Below are 21,897 nucleotides of genomic sequence, written 5' to 3' on the forward strand. Positions count from 1 at the left end.
TAACATAGCTGTCCGTCGGTGGAGACGATATTCCGTTCATGGCTGTCCGCTCGAACGGACAGCCATGTTAAAGTGGCTACGAATATTACTTGTGTGTGTGTGTGTGTGTGTGTGTGTGGTGTAAGTTAAAAAACATAATAAATGCACTAACGGAAAACAGACATAGAAGGTCACCAAGTCCTCATCAGTTATCAGCCAGAGCGTCAAACGCAATTTCGCGCCTTCAACTATCATATTGAAACCCTCTGGTTGCGCCGGCAGAAGGAAACTGCTGGGAAATGACGAGCCAAAGAACAAGGGAAAAAACCTAACGGAAAGTGAAAAAAAAAAGGCGAGTTGACAGAAGCGTTAGTACACCAGGCGAAATGCTTAGCGGTATTTCGTCTGTCTTTACGTTCTGAGTTCAAATTCCGCCGACGTCGACTTTGCCTTTCATCCTTTCGGGGTCGATGAATTAAGTACCAGTTACGCACTGGGGTCGATATAATCAACTTAATCCCTTTGTCTGTCCTTGTTTGTCCCCTCTCTGTTTATCCCCTTGTGGGCAATAAAGAAATAAGAAAGTGAAAACAAAAACAAGAAATAAACATATTTGTGTGTGGTGTGTGTTTGAGTGTGTCTGTGTTTGTCCCTTACCAACACTTGATAACCGGTGTTGGTGTGTTTACGTCCCGTAACATAGTGGTTTCATGAAAGAGACTAACAGAATAAGTACCAGGCTTTAAAAATTAGTGTTGCAGTCGATTCATTCAATCAAAATTTATTCAAGGCAATGTCCCAGCATTTCCGCAGTCTGATGACATATATATATATATATATATATATATATATATATATATATATATATATATATATATATATATATATATATATATCAAATAATAAATGAGTATATGTATATATACGTACAGGTTTGTGCATACCTACGTCTACCTGTATATATAGGTGCATATCTCTGTGACGTCTTGTATTGTATAACCTGGATTATTTTTCATTAACTTTTCCATCATCGACGACCGTACACCAGCCGGAACACTCACGGTATTCCAGATCAAAATTTTTATAAACCTAGCGAACAACATACAATCCTCCCAACTATGGCAACATCTCCATAAACTTCACAAACCTTTTTCCCCGTTTTATGTATTTTTTTAAATTTTATTTTCCAGAAATATAAGAACATCAAATGACAAAAATATATCACATTTCCACCAATTTTTACTGTTAACATAAAAACAGTTGAAATAAACCATATAAATTATCCACACAACAATTATATAGAAATGTCAACTTTCAGAACACATATGTATATATCGTATATGCTTCTGTTACGTGAGAAGGGAAATCATGTGTTGGTGGCGTTTACACCAACAACTAGAAAACGGTACGAAATTTTGCTTGAACGCAATATGTTTATGAATATGTGAGTGTTTGTGCGTATATATATGCATATCTACATGCGTATATATATGCATATCCATATATTTACAAGGATACATAGATAGATAGATAGATAGATAGATAGATAGATAGATAGATAGATAGATAGATAGATAGATAGATGTGTTAGTAAACAACATGAAAGGATACAAACTTACTGAACGCCCTTACGAAATATAATGAACATTTAATGCATTACCACTGTTCATTTAATGAACATTCAATGCATTATCATGGAAAAAGAAACCATTATCCGAGTGAGTTGAACGTTTCTCTGCACATTGGTTAGCTTGGAGAATAAATGTAACATATGCCGGCCTGAATATGGCTTCAGAAAAAGGGATTCTATTTAATCACGTGAAAGGTACGCTAATCATTTTTAGATTGAAATATTTGGGTAACACGACTCATTATAGATTATAATATAAGAAATATAGATTATACACGCGCATGTACACACATGAACATGCATTATTTGTGTATGTGTACGTGTATGTATGCATGTATGCATAGTACCATGCGCCACGTATGATAACATCCTTTGAGAATGCTGCAGCCAACACTACTCGGATTCTCAATGCAAGATGGCTAAGTATATGACCATCAATGAGGATGAAAACCACCAGACTGTTTGTTCCAACAATAGTACACAACACAAGAATAATGTGCCATCGTTGACTTTAAGTGTCTTGGGATCTATGTTACTGATATAAGAAAGACTTCCTGGAAACCGCAAGAAGCAAGACTGACACGCCAGTTACAAGCTGCGCAACATCTGGCAATCGACTCCTAAAAAGTCAACCAAGCCTTCTTCAGAGTGTATATAGAGAGTATTTTTTTTCTGTGAAGAAAGAACTTTAAAATCACCTTAAGCATACGAATACCACGTTTCTCGTAAAGTCTCAAAGTATCTCAAAACCGAATAGCCTTAGCTGCAGCATTTTCAAAGGATGTAATCATATATTGCGCATCGTACTATGCATAAATACATAGATATATACATAAATATTGCGCGTGTGTATATAATATTTCGTGTATAATGAGTCTTTTCCCAGATATTTAAATCTAAAACTTATTGGTGTACCTTACACATGACTACATAAAACACATTTTTGGGTAGCCAGATTTGTGCTGGCTTATGTTACACTTATTCTCGAAGCTCACAGATGTGCAGATTTACATTAGGATAATGTTTCTTTTCTGCACCCATTTCAACGCAGTATTGTAAACCAGGTCCTATAGGGAGTTATTTTTATTGAACATTTTATTTTGGAGATTTCCGCACCCTACTACCAATCAAAGACACTCAACTACATTGAATTAATGAAACTGAAAATCTATCAAAACTAAGAGCAGAGAGAAATTTCTGGTGCGAGTTAGTGTAACGTATCTTGGTGAAGGCAGCTAAAAGAAATAGAAGATCGGAATGCCATAAGTAATACCAATTGTCCAAGCTAACTGAAATGTAATTAAATGTTTAAATTACTATAATAATAATGTTACATTTTTCTATGGTCATGACGATGAATATGTTCATTATATCTCGTAGGTGCGCCAAATAACATCGTGTGGTTGAATTTTGCTTTCTATCTCACTAACGAATCTATTCCGAAACGGAAACAACAAAATAGCGAAATGTACTTAGTTCTTTTTTATGCTGTGCTCCAGAACTGCTTAAATCGTTATTTGTGAGTCGTTAACCTTCCATAATTAGTAATACCTCATGGTCATTTTCTCTGGGGATTTTTAGTCAATATCTAGTTTAATATGAAGGCGCATGGCCTAAGTTTAGATTGTTACACGAAAATCGTGGTTTCGATCTCCAGACCGGCAGTGCGTTGTGTTCTTGAGCAAACTATTGCATTTCCTGCTGCTCCAGTTCATTCAGCTGTAAATGGATCACTGTGACAAACTGGGGGTTCCTTTCAAGGAGATTGTCGGCCTGCCTGTCTGGTTATTTGCATGGAATTCATTCGAGAGCTAAAACAATGCGAAGCACATTGTGGCCATCGGTGTATAAGAACATCTGATAGTCTGATCGATACTGTGATATAGTTTAATACGTTAGCATCGTTTAATAAAGATAGAATTTATATAAAATGTTTTTCCTTTTATATTACTAAAGGGCTTTATACACTAAATTAAACAATATATATTGCCGAATTTCTTTTTAATCTAATTTTTAAGATGCCAGATCGTTAGCGACTGGTGCTTACACAAAACTCCCGAAGCTAATTATATTTTCCTTAATCTAGTCATTTCTATTCCTTTATTTATTTAAAAAAGATCGAATAATAAAAAATAGGGATCTTTTTTAAAACGGGGGCCACATTTTTCATTAACGAAACACTTTGAAACTTGGAACACTGGTAGAATGTGTCATATAAAACATCTTTTTCTCTTAGTCTTCTTTAAAAAAAAGAAATCCATAAGTTATTCCATGCTAAAGTTGTCGTATTTCTGTAATTTCAACCAATCACTGACGTCCATTCAGCCGATATACATTAAGTGCCGACTACATAAACAAACGATTCTGAAACAATTAACCCTAACCCTAACCCTAACCCTAACCCTAATCCTAACCCTAACCCTAACTCTAGGGTAGGGTTAGGGTTAGGGTTAAAGCAAATTTAAAATGAAAAAAGCAAATAAAACGAAGGTATGGAGATTAAATACGCTTTACATCGCTTAATCAGCCAAAGGAGTAAATGTAAACAACTGAATTTTTGTCAGTGATTGGTTGAAATTATCGAAATAAGACAATTTTTTACATGAAATAAATTCGAATACAAAAATATTTTTCTGTTCTATAACACAAAATAGATAAGTATACGAAGTTTGAAAGTCTTTCCGTACCAAAAACACTACGTAAAACATTAATGAAAAATGTGGCCCCCGTTTTAAAATAGATCCAAAAATAGTTTCACCTGTCGTCCTGTTGCAAGTGACAACATTTGTAAAAACAAATTCAATATTAAAATCATATCATACCTTCCGGCTCGGTAATATAAGTACCAGCTGTGTACTGGAGTCAATGACCTACCTCATCCCCCAAAATTGTTGGCCTTGTGCCAAAATTTAAAGCCAATCGTTAGCACGTTGGGAAAAATGCTTTGCGACATTCCGTCTGTCTTTACGTTCTGAGTTCAAATTCCGTCATGGTCAACTTTGCCTTTCATTCTTTCAGGATCTAATAAGTACCAGTTGAACAGTGAAGTCGAGTTAAACCCAACCCTAAAATTACTGGCCTTGTGCCAAATTTTGAAGCCAGTATTAGTTCCAAACTTTGAAACAAAGCAAAATCAACATCGGCGAAATTTGAACTCAGAATATAAAGACGGACTAAATACCGCCGAGCATTTTGTTCGACATGTTAACGATTCTGCTAGCTCACAGTCTTATACGAAACAAATATTAAAATCATATTGATTTTTCTAGAAAAATTTGCGTGTTGATTTTATACAACTGAGGCATATTTTCGGCCAACACTGGTAATGATCAAAGGTCATGTTTACGAAAACTAAATAAAATTCGATTATATGAAAGTTTCCAGGAGAGAAATTTATGATTGTAGATGTTAGTTCGTCCCACGAGAAGTCTTAAGCAAGATCAAAACAGTCAGATATAAATTACAACATGTAATGTACAACACCGAATCTCCGATATTCAAAGCTTAGAAATCTGAAGACCGTTTGAACAAAATAATAATTCTTTCTACTATAGGTATAACACCCGGAATTTTGTGGGGAGGAGACTAGTCAATTACATCAAGCCTAGTGTTCAACTGGTACTTATTCTATCGTCCCGGAAATGATGAAAGGTTAAAGTAGATCTCGGTGGAATTTGAACGGATGAAATGTCGCTGCACATTTTGTGCGACATGCTAATGATTCTGCCAATCCCCCGCCTTTAAAACAATGGTTTCAAATTTTGGCACAAAGCCAGCACTTTCGGGGAACGAAGTAAGTCGATAATATCGAACCCAGTACTCAACTGGTATTTATTTTATCGACCACGAAAGGAGCGAAAGGCAAAGTCGACCTTCGCGGAATTTGAACCCAGAACCTAAAGACAGACGACATGACACCGTGCAGTTTTCCTGACATGCTAGTGACTCGGCCAGCTCTCCCGCCTTTGCCGCATGTACAATAATAATATACCTAAAGGCGGTGAACTGGCAGAATGCTTAGCGGCATTTCGTCCGTTTTTAGGACTTGAGTTCAAATTCAGCCGAGGTCGACTTTGCCTTTCTTCCTTTTGGGGTCGAAAAAATAAGAATCGGTTGAATACTGGGGTCGATGTAATAACTTGCTTCCTTCCTCCGAAATTGCAGGCCTTGTGCCAAAATTTGAAACCAGTGATGATAAACATGCTGTGGTCCTTTAATGGGGTGTGTAGTATGTGTGCTGCAAGATGCTCTATCGTATAATTTGTTCCCGGTTCCGATAAAGTGAATTTAGCATTATTCTAACACGTGCTTTGCCGCTAGGCATTTTTTATATAATAAAATTATATATATGTTTATACGCGCGCGCGCGCACGTGTGTGTGTGTGTGTGTTGGTCGTTACTATCTGAGACAAATCATTCATGTCCAGGCTAACTTTTCCTTTTATCCTTCCGGATTCACTGTCATTCGAGTTGTTTTTATTTCATAGAAATTAGTAAATTAAAATATAAAATATTTGATTGAAACTTATGGGATGCTGCCAAGTTAGAACATCTCTAGCAAGCCTTCAGTCGCCCAACTTAATCTGCTTAATATTCTTTAATGTGGACACGATTTGATCTCGGGTTCTTAAGGCAAGTAACCGAATATTATGGGATGATTAGAAAGAGATTTGACTAGTATATATAGATGAAAGTATTCCGCTCGAGTATATCTGCGAGTTTTTGTCTATATCGGCGGGGGTGGGGGTCAGTACGATCACAGCAAAATATATTTCCAACCAATATCGTCTGTTTGTTTTATCATTAATCAAATCAGGTTATTTTCCTGTTGTGGCTTTCTTCACTCGACCACTAAACAGCTCGCCTGAAAATTGTTCATCTATTGTTACTATTTCAATATATAATGTCTTGACTAGACCATGCACCAACCAACCCACATAACTTGATTTACCATTTTCCAGTGACCTTTGAGAGTGAACTGTGCAGTGACAAGCCACTCATCGATCTTAGAGGCTGAACAGTCTGCTTATATATTTAGTAAATTTATATTTAAAACTACCGACTTATTTTTCATGATCAAAACTAAAAATGACAGGCGAGTATCGTATAGTAAAAAAGAAAAAAAATTTAAAACACAGTGGTTATTTTCTGACAAAAATATTTCTTTGATCGTCGTAAAACTAGTATGAGAAATAACAATAATTTCTAAAATAGGCACCAGGCCACACATGTTAGAAGAGAAATACAGCCAATCAAATTGACGCATTTCGCTGGTACATATTTTATATTGTCGGAGGTATGAGAATAGTAACAAACGTACGAAGCAGAGACTCCACTAGTGGATACCAATTTATAAGTATCAACATTAACTACAAACTTTCTAATAGATTGTTTGTTATATCCATAACAATACTATACGCTTATACTAAGAGGGTCTATAACTCTTATTAATGAAAATTCAATATAGTAAAGTATATCACTTTAAAAACGGATGGCGAGGTGAAGTAAATTAGTTCGTATAAGGAAGTAAACTTCTATAAACAAGATCAGAATCGGATATTGGAACACTAAATAATAAATTCTCTCTTGGTTGTGCCAAGACTTCGTCGAATACTTTGCGAATGTCATGAAACTAACGATCAGATGAAAACTCTAGACAAACATCATATGAAATGTCATTTCATTTGAAAGTCCGCCAACTGTTGTAAAGCTAAAACAATACAAATAGAAAGATCTGAAAATTTATTTCTGGAGGCCATGATATCTGTTTACATGAATATTTAAAGACCGATTTAACTATTCTTTGAGTAAACATATTCTACTGAATGAGGATATTTCATTGAAATGTGCTGTTATTAATGTCAGTATACTGAGCTTAAAAGACCAGTTCATCAACTTAATTAATCGGTTGGTATTATAATTTATCATAGAATTTGCATTGAGATGCAAGGAAGTGTGTGTGTGTGTATGTGTGCGTGCGAATACATTTATTTATTTTGTTTTATAAGGGAGCTGCTTTCATTATCTTTCTATCTATTAACAAAAATACAAATATCTCTATAGATGAAATGTGTGTCTTAGTTTGGGTAATATTACACGCACGTGAACAAAAGTTATTCTGTATACACTTATGTAAAGACACTATAGACACTATATACACTAATGCAAAATTATACAGCAGATAGATAGATAGATAGATAGATAGATAGATAGATAGATAAATAAATGAGTTACATATATAATAGGATATAGAAAATAGTTTTATGTATACATGTGTTTGTTTGTGCGTGCGTATTACAAAATAAAAAGAAGACAATGCTTCGAAAACTACCATCCATAAAAGTAAAAACAGTATATATATTTAACTAAGCAGCAACCGGCTTCGACCACTTTGAAGAGGTGTTCTAGTCATACTGAAATAACAGAAGATATAAATTGAAATAGATTCAGTTAAATTAATCTTTCATAATATCACTTCTGGAAATTCACATGATTTTCCTATAGAAATCACATGGTACAATATTTCGCTTCTTTCTTGTTATTCTTGCTGGATATCAGTTAACAGCAGCCGTAGCCGGCTGTTAATGAATAAAACAACAAACACAGCGTTCGAATCTAGTAAGGGATACCTAGGGATTACGTTATGTAAGAAATAAACACGAGGAAAATATGGGAATTCTTTCTCCACGTACATACAAGAAAAATGGAAAAAGATTGTTGCTTCATTCAAGCACAGAGAAACTTACAAGAATATTCAATACAAATATTCAAGTCACCATGGAATATAACCATAACCAACTCCAATTTTTAGACGTTCCCATAAAGAAAGTGAACGACAAAATAAAGCCGGATATTTACTATAAACCTACTCCAAACAATATCTTCGTTTCAATTTCTGCCATACGAGACACACCAGAATAAATTACCGTTATAACCTGGCTAAAAGGACTTGTAAAAGAAGTATCCTATACAAATATCTGTGACATAAGACTCCAAGAAATGAAGGATGCACCTCTTCGCTTGAAATACTCATTTTCTTGATCGATAATGGAATACAACAAGCCAAGAAATTTGGTATCCAGAAACTAAGACAAAGAAATAAAGAAAGAAATTAATTGAAATTGAAGGTCCTACCATATGTCTCCACCTACAATCCCCAAAACAATGATGCCTGCAACATCATATTCCAAAACATAGCGTTACTGATGAAAACATTTCAGGGTTGAGCCAAGTCCTCCAGACACACACCACCCATAATGAGTAAAAGACAAATCATAGAAAAAAATACTTACAAAGCACATATTTCACGCAATAACAACAAAACACAAGAGTAAGAAAATGCAGAAGACCCAATTCTATTATGTTTCAGCCTGATAGAAGGATTTGTGACTCGTTTTAGATGTATACATACGTGTGTGTGTGTGTGTGTGTGTGTGTGTGTCTGTACACATGTGATGGCTGTGATGTATGTGCACAACATTTAGCAAAATCATGCTAGCTTTGAGAAGGATAGTTTGGTTGTCAGAAGCTCTGTAAGTCCGGCAAATTAATCGATCAAATGAAAACCACCTTGTACAAATGTTGTAATGTGGTAAACTATTTGAAACACGTGTAGATTAAATATATCGTGTGTGTATATATATATATATATATATATATATATATATATATATATATATATATATATATATATATATATATATATTGTCATTATTTCTTGATACGGGAACATTTTAAGGCAAGAAGGGATTTGTTGCTATCTTTGTTATTTCTTCATATTGCCAAGTGGAAAAAGTTTTTTTTTAATAATATCAGTAATATTTAAACAGAAATCAAAAACATTATTTTAAAAGAGATAATGTTCCATATGTTCCAAATAGATGCAATAATATGCGTGAAACTTACAGTTTATCGATCTAACTCTCTATAAATATATATGTGAAGGCGAATGGCTCAGTGGCTAGAGCGTCGGACTCACAATCATGAGGTAGTGAGTTCGATTCTCAGACCGGGCTGTGTGTTGTGTTCTTGAGTAATGCACTTTATTTCACGTTGTTCCAGTTCACTCAGCTATAGAAATGTGTTGCGATTTCACTGATGCCAGGTTGTATCAGCCTTTGCCTTTCCCTTGGATAACATCGGAGGCTGATATGCATGGTCTTCCTTAAAACAAACTTGCCCGGACTTATGCCTCAGAGGGGAACTTTCTAGGTGCAATATCATGGTCATTCATGACCGAAGGGGTCCTCTTTTATGTGTGTATATATATATATATATATATATATATATATAAAAGGTTGAGGAGGGTATTGGATTTAACCAAACCCCGGAGGATACAGGTAATACCGAGTAAGTGCTGTATACCGATTAGTTTGCCCCAATAATATATATATATATATATATATATATATATATATATATATATATATATATATATATATATATATATATATATATATATGCTAGAAATTCATCTATGTATTCACAAAATAATGCGAAAATGTAATTTCATACGGGAGGTCGTGATGGAGTTCAATATATTCGCATATAGAATATGAAATTTACAGGGCAACTATTGTAAACAGCAAAGATAGCAAGAGATAACCTTGATAAATATATATATATATATGTGTGTGTGTGTGTGTGTGTGTGTGTGTTTGTGTATGTATGTATGTATTGGTATCCAGAAGATCCAATGTGGCAGGTAATGCTATGGAAGTGCTATGGAAGGACCATAGTTAAATTCACGGTTGGATAATGATATGAGTGAGAAGTCTAATGCGGGTCATGTTTGAGCATGTATATGTTGAACAAAATGAGACAACAAAGCCAAGACTGCGTGGAATTTTCAGGACATTTATAAAGAGAAAGTTAGTCTTACAACTGTGTCTGGGATATTAGGGATATCCCTTCATCGAGACGATGTGAGTTGGTTAAATAGAGGGAAATATTAGAGTTCGACTTGAGGAGTTATTTTGGAAAAGGAGGCAAATGAGGAGTGTATAGGGAAATAGGAGAATGAATGTAGAAATAAAAATATAAATGTATAAACATACTAGCAGAAATACCCGGCGTTGCCCGGGTTAAAGAGAATAATGAAATCTAAAAACGCCGTCTAGACTACGCAACCCTCAACTGTTAGTAACTACGATACCATATTTCTACATTAATAACTCTCCAATCCATGCCAGCATGGAACATAGATATTAAGTGGAATGCTAGAAGAAAGTTTTCAACTCATATGTATATAAAGTAAATACACGTAATTCAGAAACACGTTTTGTGTATTTTATTTCGTAACGAAACAAACAGGTACAGATTATAAATAATGAAAGGCCAATTTTGGTGATTCATTTGACAGAGGTAGTAGAGAGACAATGCGATGATAAATCTGAGGTTGGATCTTGAAAGTTTGGATGAATGCTGCCTCAGTTAAATCTCTTGTGGTTCCAAATGATGTAATCTGTAGTACAGCATCGTATTGTCTAATTTTGTTTTGCAAATGTTAGGAATCTTTGTCAGTTGATGATAACAGTTTCTTCAATAGCTCTGGAGGTTGGGGATTGTGGAATTGTTGGGAATGTTTTTAACTTTGGTGTTATATGTATTGCTTGAATTTCTTTGACATATGAAATATATGTATTTTCACTGGGTTTGTAAAAGAGAGTTGTGTAGTTCTCGAGTTTTAGGGATTCACACAGACACACAGACAGACAGACACACATTCTCATCTTTATATATAGAGATATATATATACACACACACACGCACCCAAACACACGTATATATATGTATATCAATATAAATATATGAAAGTCAATGAAGTTTCGTAAAAGAAGGTGATCATGTACATACTTTCTTGCTGTTGTGATTATAACACCTCGTTGTAAATAATGTTCCTTGTTTTCCCTTGTGGAGCATATGCAAATAGGTTTTTTTTGCTGCCCACTCTTGAGCAGCCAACATACAGTTGTCCATGTGAGAAGCAAGGCTCTTCCAAGAGAAGACCAGCTACAGACAGTACTCATCTGTTATGTTCGGGTTAAAATTTCATCAACATCAAAAATATATGAATTTTCATGGGAGTTATGGCCGTTATGCATAGAATATAATTTCCAAATTGCAGACAAAATTTACAATCGATAAATGTCTTAGAACAACCAGTTTCTCATCTGGGAAGGCCTTGAAATCAATGTTACCAACTGGGGACTATGTGTGTCGCAGTGATAATAAAAAGACTCAAAGGAGGTCTGCAACGAAATAATTTTACTCAACACTTTGCAAGTGAATCAGTGGAGGCAAAGATGCGTCTCATTTACTTGACAATTTATGCACCACGTTGCAGAAATCACAATGTAAGTATATCTGAAAGGGTAGTCTTACACTGTTGTACCGTTGAATTACAAATAATGCTCATCTGTGATGTTCAGGTTAAAATTTCATCAACATCAAAAATATACGAATTTTCATGGGAGTTATGGCCGTTATGCATAGAATACAATTTCCAAATTTCATAAAGATCCATTCAGTACTTTTGACGTAGTTTTGGATAAGAAAACACATGACTAATGTGTGTGTTTGTGTGCATGTGTATGTGTGTGATGGGTGTATATATGTATAGATATCTGTATGCATGTATATATGTATATATGTGTACATATTACATGTACATCTATATATCTATACATATACGTCTACACATATGTATACATATACATGTATGCATATATATCTATACATATACGTGTACATATACATCTATATGTATACATATACATCTCTCTCTCTCTCTCTCTCTCTCTCTCTCTCTCTCTCTCTCTCTCTCTCTCTTTCTCTCTCTCTCTTTCTCTCTCTCTCTCTCTCTCTCTCTCTCTTTCTCTCTCTCTGAAAGTATCTGTCATTACAGTATCGAAATGTGATTGTTTCAGTTAGTAGAATAACGTGTACATATACATCTATATGTATACATATACATCTCTCTCTCTCTCTTTCTTTCTCTCTTTCTCTCTTTCTCTCTCTCTGAAAGTATCTGTCATTACAGTATCGAAATGTGATTGTTTCAGTTAGTGGAATAGTTTCAATTTTAAAGTGAAAGTATTTGACATGAGTGTTTTTGTTTCACTTTTGACACGTAATACTTAAATAGTGGAGAAGATATTATGTTGCCGTGGGCTCGAACTCTGCAAGAAGTTAAAAAAATGTTTTGACTAAAACACAACTGGATCCCTAAGTAAGGCATCTGTAAAATTTGAATGAAATTGGTTGCGTAGTTCTCGAGTTTTAGGGATTCACACAGACAGACAGACAGACACACATTCTCATTTTTATATATATAGATTATAGTTGCAGTTCCATTATCCAAGGAAACTGGTGTGTAGAAGTGGTAGAAATGCTTCCTGTCCGTGGTATGTAAATTCCAATAGGTGTTCATATTTTGTTATCACAAATGAAAAGTGGGGAGACGTAGATTCCATGTGCTGTTCATTCAAAGGGATCTTGTGGGGTGAATGAAACTTTAAGAATGTAGAGGTAGTATTAAGTGGATAGCGAGGGGAGAAGAGATGTGTATGTTAAAATGAAGAGAGAGGTCAAAGAAGGAAAAGGTGAGAATAGAGGGAGAGAAAGAGGGAGAGAAAATGAAAACAAGAGAAAATGAAAACAAGAGAAAATGAAAACAAGAGAAAATGAAAAAGTGTAAGGAAGTTAAAAATGAAAGAAGTGATAAAGGTAAAAAAAGGAGTGTAATGTCTTTAGTTTTGGTGAGTAGGAGTAAGAGCAAAGTTTTTTGTGAATGGATGGATATGTCCTTAAGAGAGATGCCAAGGAAATGTTTATCCATTATATAAGCGTTAGCTGTTATAAGTGCTTGTATTAGCAAGGAAGCAAAGGTATGAGAGGTATTGGTAGTATTCTTCCCTTCTGTTTTGTGGTTTACTACTCACTTTCGATAAACCCCCTATCATACCTTTTTTTGTACCCGTCCTTTAATGCCATTCTAACATATCATCTCACCTCACCTCACACATATTCATTACTTACATTCTTATCTCTTCCCTACTTCTCACCCATCCCCCTCATAATATCTTGTTCACCAACTCACACACCTTTTTTCTTACATTTTCTTCTTTTCTTTTTCACACTTCCTTACACTTTTTCATTTTCTCTTCCTCCTTCTTTCCTTCTATTCTCACTTTTACACACCAGTTTCCTTGGACAATGGAACTGCAACTATAATATGTTTATACGCTTATAATTTTATTTCTACATTCATCCTCTTATTTCCCTATATACTCCTCATTTGCTTCCTTTGCCAACATAAATCCTTGTATTGAACTCTAATATTTCCCTCTATTTAACCAACTCACATCGTCTCTGATGAAGGGATATCCCTAATATCCCAGAAACAGCTGTAAGACTAACTTTCTCTTTATAAATGTCCTGAAAATACCACGCAGCCTTGGCTTCGCTCTCATTTTATTTAACACACACACACACATATATATACATCTATATATATATATATTAGGTTATATCTTCATATTTTTTGTGTGTTCAGATTATTTACACAGTAAATTTGATATTCTATGTGCGAATTTATTGGCCGCCTTCATGAACTGCTTAAAATGTTTATAGTTCTCCCGGCGACAACAGAGGGATTCAAGACAGGCCGCCCTGAGAGCTCCTCTATCCTGATTATCTTGCTCTTATAGCTGAACCACTACCAGAACTAGAGCAGAAGTTCCAGGTGTGGAAGCAAGGTCTAGCATCGAAAGGCCTTTGAGTTAACCTGGCAAAAGCCAAAATCTTAGTGAGTAGGAAGGCGGACAAATCCCTTCAGATAGATGGTCCTGCTCGATCTGTAGAAAAGGCATAGGTAGAAACTCCATAAGATGTACCCAGTGTAAGCTATGGACACATAAGAGGTGCAGCAATATCAAAGGAAGATAGTTTGTGTGTGGAAGGTACAATAAACACCAAAACTGTACAGAAATTAGATTCCATTACATACCAGGGAAGAAAACTAGAAGTAGTCGATAGCTTCCGTTACCTAGGTGACCAAGCCAGTAGCGGGAGTGGATGCGCTGAGAGCACAGCTGCTAGAATAAGAATAGGCTGAGCAAAGTTCAAAGAGCTCCCACTTCTGCTGGTAATAAAGGGCCTCTCGATCAGATTGAAAGGCAGACTGTATGATGCCTGTGTGCGAACGGCCATTCTTCACAGCAGTGAAAATTGGTCCGTGACTGCTGAGGACATGCGTAGGCTTGTAAGAAATGAAGCTAGTATGCTCCGCTGCATGTGTAATGTCATTGTGCATGCACTGTGTAAGCGTCCTGGGAGAAAAGTTGGACATAAGAAGCATCAGCTGTGGTGTGCAAGAGATACGATTGCCCTGGTATGGTCATCTGTTACGTATGGATGAGGACAGTTGTGTGAAGAAATGTCGCACTCTAACGGTGGAGGGAACTTGTGGAAGAGGCAGACCCAGGAAGACATGAGTTGAGGTGGTGAAGCACGGTCTTCGAATATTGGGCCTCACAGAGACAATGACAAGCAACCGAGACCTTTCGAGATATGCTGTGCTTGAGAAGACCAGTGCGATCGTAGTTGTGGCCGATCTGACTGGCACCCGTGCAGGTGTCAGGTAAAAAAAACACCGTTCGGGCGTTGGGTTTCATGAAAGCAGTGACAGGTAACCAAAACCCTTGGAGACATACCGTGCTTGTGAGACCGTAGTCGTGGCCGATGCTGGTATCAGATCAATGGCACCCGTGCCGGTGGCACGTAAAAAAACACCCACTACACCCGGAGTGTATAGCGTTTGGAAGGGCATCCAGACGTAGAAATCTTGCCAAATCAGGTTGGTGCTTGGTGCAGCCTCCCCCGTCCAACCTATGCTAACATGGAAAGTGGAAACACACACACACATACACACACACACACACGCACGCACACACACACACACACACACACACACACACACACACACACACACAATGTAAATTTAATGCATATGTATATGAAATATAAAATAGTTTTATTTTCAGTGGGGGGTTGCTTTCCACATATTAAAATGAAAAATGTTTCGAACACAAGATCTGCAAAAGATAGCAACTTTAAAATCCACCTCTGTGAAGAAATAATGACATAGTTTATATTTTAGATGGGTTACGCCCGAGGGAAAATGGTGGAATTGTCACAACTGAAATGCTTTTGATCATAGGTCCGCTTGATCAGGGATGACCTGAAGCTAAACAAAAATACTAACTGTTATATGAATATGATCAATCACTCGTAGTACAATTTAGCTGAAAGTTGCTAAGCAACATTAAAGAGAATCGACAGAAGATGTTTTCTCTGAGATAATTTCCAGAAATAAATGCTTTCATACATAGGTATAAGACCAAAATTTTGATTGGAATGACCGCAGTATATGACTGATGCAAAGGCGATTATAAGCGGCTGCTTTTACTTATTAGTATTGCAGACACGGAAGGAATGAAAGGCGAATTTGACCGCGGTGAGATTTGAACTCAGAATATTAAGAGCCTGGACAAATACCGAAATGTATTTTGCTCGACGCTCTAATGATTCTACACGTCTATCGCTTTAAAGAGAAATAAATAATGTAAAAGTAAATAATGATAATTTTTGTTTTGTTTTGCTTTTGTTCTGATTTTTGCATCAACAACCAAAAGTTTTTAAAAAATATTCTTCGTAAAGTATATGAGGACACTTGTCTAGTTCTGAGATATAATCCAATATAGAAAATAGATTAGACGTCGTAATTTTCGGTTAAAGTCTAATTGAAATTCTTTTGTTATTGTTGCGCCTGAATTAGTATTTTTTGTTATTCATTTATTTTCATTTTATTTTTCAGAATATTTTAAATGAAAACTATTTTCTGTTCGATGGGAATTTTTTTATATGACACAAATTCTACTTCGTAAACAAATAATAGTAATCTTTGAGAAACCATCACATGACAATCTAAAGTCCTTTCCACTTTTTGTGTATGTATTTATCGTTAATGTAAATTATTTCTTTAAAACCATAATTCTTTTTCTTCATAACTGTTTTTAATAATTGCATCCTATTAATACTATTGTTTCTAAAAACATAAAGTATCAGCATTTACATGGTGAAAGACACTATACTAATAATTTTTAACATTACTATCAGATGACCACAAATTATGGAGGAGGACACAGACGATTTAATTATCCCGACTAATTGAATACTGTTTATGTTATCCGACCCCGGATGGGTAATTGACAATGTTAACTACAACGAAATTTCAAAATCTAGTCATCTTTAACAGAGGTACAAGTCCTGAAAGCTGAACGAGGGCTATAGTCGAATATGTCTACCCGAGTGGTTGACTGGCGCATTATTTTATCACTGGGATTTCATCATAGAATGAAAGGCTTTTCAGTTTGAAACCCTGCACAATTGTCATCATCAGGATTTGAACTCAGAACATAGAATGTCGTAATTAAATAGTTTCTGAGTTACGTACATGTATGTATGTATGTATGTATGTATGTATGTATGTATACGTGTTCTTTGGGATTTAGTTTAATTTTTCCCTTTGCAGAATTCGAGCTGGTCACAAACAAAGTGGCAAATCTCTTTTGCTTAAATCATGTCGGCTCTTGGGTCTATGATTATCAGGATTGGTTGATGTATGCATATGTGTGTGCATTATGCATGTGTATACATGTGAATAAACTTGCAATAATGAAGCATACTAGTGTATGTATCATTACTATTTAAATATGTACATTCAAATAAATTCCATATGCAAATGTGATTGTGAGCATATATCCGCTCAGGGACCTCAATGTTATTATGTCTTATAACTTTGAGTGTTTAAGTTAAGAGAGTTTAAGCTGGTCACTAACAAAACGATAGGACATTTTGAGTTAAAAAACGCCCAATGTTTGTAAATATGTGGTTGAGTTCGTGTGTTGATTGAACTGGTGATGCCCTCGCAGAAGTTTATTCATCTGTTCATGTAAAGAATCTCAGATGGAAAATTTGGGAATGTCTTACAAATCTTCACTGTGCCACGAATAAATTGGAGCTGAAGAATCTGCATCTTCTTATTTTGATCTTTCTCTGTGAAACCGAGTATTTCTAGATTTTTGTGTAAATTTGTAGGTACATAGCCTAATGCACCTATGATAATAGGTACAAATGAGAATTTATAGTCAGGTACAAGAGTTATAAGTTCCATAAATGTTGTCCTTTTCAATGAACTTTTGATGGTACGTCCACATCCGCTGGTCTGCTGATCTTTACAAAATTGCATGACTTCCGTTCCCTGTCCTACAGAACAATATCAGACCTATTATTTTTGCACCGAGTTGACACTTTTATTGGAGTGTTCCACCAGTATTCCTTAATTTTAAAGGAGTGGGTAACTGTTGCTTCTTTTGATGTAGACACGAAGGCAATCGTTCCTGCTGATAGCATTATAAATAATCTTTGCAACTATATTATATCACATGACAGGTAGAACCTCATTTTGGGGCAGTTACTAATAATATGGATGATATCTTCCACACTGTGTTAGCAAAGCAAAAGATACATATGTATGTATGTATGTATGTATGTATGTATGTATGTATGTATGCATGCATGTATGTGTGTGTATGTGTATGCACGTAAGCGGAAAGAGAAGCATGGGGAGGAATGATTTGGAGCGGCGTAAAAAATTTTGAGTTTGAAAGAGTTAAGAATGCTGAAATGAAAAGAAAATTTCGTAAAAATGAGATTAAAAGTAATAACGTTGCGAGGGATTCTCATTCTTTCTTTAAATGTTGTTCATGCCAAAAAGTATGTATTGTGCACACTGGTACGAGATCGCACCAGCGTATTCATATGGATGAGGCATACATAAGAACATGTGCATTTTCTTCGTTTTCTTTTTACTTTTTCCTTATTTATACCACGTGTAGTCTTTTTTCTTTGAAACCTATTTCTATTCTATATATATATACATTGGCGCACGAGTGGCTGTATGGTAAGAAGCTTGCTTCCCAACGACATGATTCCGGGTTCAGTCTCACTGCATGCCACCTTGGGCAAGTGTCTTCTACTATATCCCCGGGTGAACCAAAGCCTTCTGAGTGGATTTAGTAGATGGAAACTGAAAGAAGCCCGTCGTATATACATACATACACACACACACACACACACACACATATATATATATATATATATATATATATATATATATATATATATATATATATATATATATATGTATGTATGTATGTGTGCATGTATTTATGCATGTATTTATGCATGTGTTTGTGTGTCTGTGTTTGTTCCCCAGCATCGCTTTGACGACCGATGTTGATGTGATCACGTTCCCGTAACTTAGCGGTTCGGCAAAAAGACCGATAGATTAAGTACTAGGCTTACAAATGATAAGTCCTGGGGTTAATTTGTTCGACTAAAGGTGATTCTCTAGCATGGCTGCAGTCAAGTGACTGAAACAAGTAAAAGAATTATATATATATATATATATATATATATATGTATATATATATATATATATATACATATACACTCACACACATATATCGCTTCAAACTATGACAATAATAACAGAACTCACAGGCGACATTGTAACTGTACTAATATAACCCAGTGACCCTCCAACCCAAGACATGACTTTACTCGGCACCGTAGACCCACCCTACATATGATTCGTTCCAAAACCGTACATCCCAACCTACACAAAGGAATCCGTTCCAAAACCGTAGATCTCAAACCACACAAAGGAACAAAATTTACAACCATTACCAACAACAATCCAGACTTGAAAATGTTCAAAACTACTATAGAAGTCCAGACAATGGCAGGGAAAATGCCACTAGACATCGAGGTATCGGGGACAGAAGAATCTCTAGAAATCATTTTTTAGACCAAGGCAACAGATATCCACGACACCAGAAGGTAAAAACCAACTTTGAAAAACCAAAAATAATTCACCTTTCAACCTTAAACCTTTCAACCCAACAAGTTAAAATCCTCTCAAAAGGACTGAAATTCACGCCAACACCACAGCACTCTAACTTCAACGAGATACATGACAATATTTCACACTTCTGTAGAATATTACGTCTACCAGAAGAATTATTTGACAAAGAGAATAGCGATGAATCAACGGTACGGAATAAAAACAGCTACAACCCTACAAAGGGCAGGAGCAAAACTCTAGACAAAATTTAGTGATTACATATCAACTTTCCCTTACAATGAACTACCACAACCTAAACTGAAATCCAATGCCAGTCGAAGGGATGGGAGATCATCCACAAGTTAAAAAGCAACAATTACATCGTAATTAAGGAAGCGGATAAGGGGAGTACTATTGTAATTATGGATACCAAAGCACTACAAAAATTCTGTATCTCACCTCTTACCAGATACAACCTACTATGAAAGAGTAGACAACTATCAACAGTCAAAAACGATGACCAAATTTAACACACTCATTTGTCAACATAAAAAAAACTTAAAGAGAAAGGAATGCGACTATTTAACACATTTTGAAAGCAAAACCAGTAACCTCTACGATCTTCCGAAAATCCCCAAGAGCAAAATAATTAACGAAGCCTGTAAAAAGTCCATTTCAACTTGTGTCAATGTACCACTCGTTACTGACCTCAAACTGAGACCAACAACTGTGGCAAGCCCAAATTGTGACGCATACAGACTAAACAATCTATAGACATATAACTAAAACCAATTCTCAAACACATACCAAGTATTGTAAGAGATGGCGTTTATAGAAAACAAAAGACGAAGACAGGTGTATGAACAACAAGTAGGTGTATTAGTTTGACGCTCGCAAAAATGAAAAATGAAAAATGAAAAATGAAAAAGTCCTTTACGTTTCGAGCCTACGCTCTTCAACAGAAAGAAATAAGAGAAAAACAAACAGAGAGTATATAAAAAAAACTGTAGATTTAGCGGTGAAGCATGGCCTGGATCTCCTATACTACCTCCACAAACACGCCAACAGGACATTTTCATCGCCTCCTTTGATGTGATAAACCTCTACACTACGATTCCACCAATACGGACTGGAAGCAATAAGATTTTGGCTGGAAAAATGCCCCAGTGAGATCCCGGAAAGAATAGAAAAAGATTTTATCATCGAGGGACTTTAGTTCATTTTTCAAGACAACGTTTTTAACTTTAATGATAACACTTGTAAACAGATATTGGGACTGTGATGGGTACAAAATTTGCCCCAACTTACGATAATGTATTTATGGCCAGCCTGGAAGTCTACATATATGAACAATCCAAATTAAAATATGGCCTAGATTTCTACAAGCACCTGTCAGAGAATTCCAAGCGCTACTTGGAGGATTGTCTCTAACTCAATAAATTCAAAAACCTAATCAACAGCATCGACAATCATACCTAACTCACAATGGAATATAGTCAAGACAAACTCCCATTTCTAGGCATCTTGATCATAAAAAAGACACAAATATTGAAACTGATGTCCACTAAAAACCGACTGACTCTAAGAACTAAAGGAAATTCTACTCCAAAAACAGGACCCATCGTCATTAATTGATAATGGAATAGAACGGGCTAAGGCAACCGACATCCAAGATTTACGAAAACCGAAAAACACTCAAAGTATGCTAAACAGTCTTCCATATCTATCATCACACAAACTAAGAAATACAGAGGCTTACACCATTATACACAAGAACTTCCCACTACTGAGTCAAGACGCACGATTAAAAAACACTCGAAATCCACTACCAGAATCTGCAAGAGTACAGAGATAAAATGTATGGTGAAGAGAATAGGGCATGTTCAGACGGTCATACAGCACCACATAGATTTCTTCATTGCATTCGGGTGTGTATAGTTTGGCTCTCTGTTAAATGAACTATTGATATAACTGGATCAATAGATCTACCAGTTAATCAATTAGTGACAATTCGTTCAATCGATGGCTTTTGTGCTATAGATCTGCTTTATCAGAGATGACTTGAAGTTGCACATTAGCACCAATAATACTATGGAATAATTATAAATAATCTCTAATTTGATGTTACAAGAGACAACGCCCAGCATGAGAACCTATGAAAATCTGTACCAGAATTCGGATAATTTGACTGACATTTGACAAATGCACTAAAACTACTTTAAGAAGAGTGGATTGAATTAAACGAGAAACAGGGTTAAATCCGGCAAAGAATGAGAACCACCCATATTAGCAGTAACAAGTAGAAATGAAGGGTAAA

This window comes from Octopus bimaculoides, chromosome 18, assembly GCF_046866305.1.
Source record: "Octopus bimaculoides isolate indiv1 chromosome 18, ASM4686630v1, whole genome shotgun sequence".
NCBI lineage: Eukaryota > Metazoa > Mollusca > Cephalopoda > Octopoda > Octopodidae > Octopus > Octopus bimaculoides.